Genomic DNA, 1890 nt, shown 5'->3' with positions numbered 1-1890 from the left:
ATATGTCCTCGCATATGTCCTGGTGCCCAGATGAAAATATGGATTTTTAACACTCTTTCTATCACCTACTAAGTCTTTCTTTGCATCGTCTCCAAATGACTAGATCCCCAGAGCTAACTTGTGCCCTTGAGTCCCTTTCCTTACATCGAGCCACAGGCCTTCCTTGCACCCCAGCAGATGCTCTATCCCAGGGTGTCTGGCACCATAGTTCCAAATTGCACAAAATTTCATAAGAATGAGTGTGCACTGCCACAGATGACAGTGTTCTTCATTGAAAAGGGATATTAGGAAGGGGTATGGAGACATGAAAGATATACTGTCAGCAAACTGAAATCTTTTTTCTTTACTTAATTAGGATTACAGAAATTGAAAAGATAATAACTTTGTTACTACATGTTATTTAAGGCAAGTTAGGTTCTAAAGTGTCTGGTTCTAAATCATCTCTCCCTGGCCAGGGACGCTTCTTCTCTGAGGTCCAGAGAAGGAAAGTGACTGGTGCAAAGTCACCAGGTTGGTGAGCACAGAGCTGAAACTAGAGCAGCTCCCCGAGTTCCAGCACCATCTCCACTCCTCTTCCCGGCAGGGGAGGCCTGGTCGTCTCTCCTCTTCATGTGTTCCCAGGGTTAAAGATTTGGAGGGGCCAGGAGGAGGGGCAGAGTCAGCCTGGGTCCAGAGCAAACACAGAGGTCTGGACAGGCTCCCAGGCCCCAGGCAATGCAGGATGCGAAGGGAGACTGAGGGCCCAGGAGGGAAATGTGAGCCTTGACGGTGAGACCTGAGCAGTGTTTCAACTTTACTGCCAGCCCTATGGCTGCAGGAAGCCCTCTCATGCTTGAAGGCTCTGATGAAGTGGTCGAAGTTTATGTGGGAACAGAGAAGCCAGCAAGGCTTCGCATCTGTTAAGAGAGGGCAGAGTGGAGTCTCAGAGTCTCAGTCAGCATCAGAGGTGAAAGGACCTTAGAAATCATCTAGTCTGTATGTGTGCTAAGTTGCTTCAGTTGTGTCCAACTCTTGTGACCCCCACCATGGACTGTAGCCTGTCAGACTCCTTGGTCCAAGGGATTCTCCAGGAAAGAATACTGGAGTGGGTTGCCGTGCCTTCCTCCAGAGAATTGTCCTGACCAGGGATCAAACCCGTGTTTCTGGTGTCTCCTGCCTTGGCAGGTGGGTTATTTACCACTAGCGCCACCTGGGAAGCCCAAGTTGCAGTCAAATGGGTCCCTGGACCATCACCTTCAGCATGCCTCAAAGTACCTCAAATCCTCCAGCCCCAACACAGACCTACTGAACCATAAACTCTGGGGGTTGGGCCCAGAAATCTGGGCTTAGACAAGCCCTCCAGTTGAATCTGATGCACACTCAACCCCTTATTTTTAGTAGATTTTTTAAAATGTTTTATTTTTATTTTTGGCTGTGCTGAGTCTTCATTGCTGAGTGTGGACTTTCTCTAGTTGCGCCTTTTGAAGTGTGTCCCTATGAGAAAAGACCCTGGGACCAAGGACAATTTTATTTCAGAGAGATGCACTGAGTTCTGGGTCTTCCTCAGTGATTAAAGCATGAAGGCCTAAAGATAGATGGTGTTTGCCGAGTCACACAGGAAGAGGAAGGGCCGGTCCCCCAGGGTGTCTGGGAAGGTCACCTCCTTGGTACACAGGCTTCGCATTTTCTGGCTTATCATGTTTTCGAACATGGGATCTAGGGTGTGCTGGCTTCAGTAGCTATGGCACGTGGGCTCAGTAGTTTCTGCTCGAAAGCTCTAGAGCCCAGTCTCAGTAGCTGTGGCCCACGGGCTTAGTTACCCTATGGCATGTAGAGTCTTCCTAGACCAAGGATTGAACCCACATCCCCTGCTTTGGCAGGCAGATTCTTAACCACTGGACCACCAGGGAA

The 1890-nt window shown here is 49.1% G+C and overlaps 1 protein-coding gene across 1 annotated transcript in view; it reads left to right on the top strand.

The window, feature by feature from the left end:
- Window positions 1–1890, top strand: part of C1QTNF2 (C1q and tumor necrosis factor related protein 2) — a 23215-nt gene that overhangs the window by 17121 nt on the left and 4204 nt on the right. The gene's annotated exons all lie outside the window — the stretch shown is intronic.

Source organism: Bison bison, unplaced genomic scaffold, assembly GCF_000754665.1.
Source record: "Bison bison bison isolate TAMUID 2011002044 unplaced genomic scaffold, Bison_UMD1.0 scf7180017864363, whole genome shotgun sequence".
NCBI classification, from domain to species: Eukaryota; Metazoa; Chordata; class Mammalia; order Artiodactyla; family Bovidae; genus Bison; species Bison bison.
This window is presented reverse-complemented; position numbering and strand designations above follow the sequence as displayed.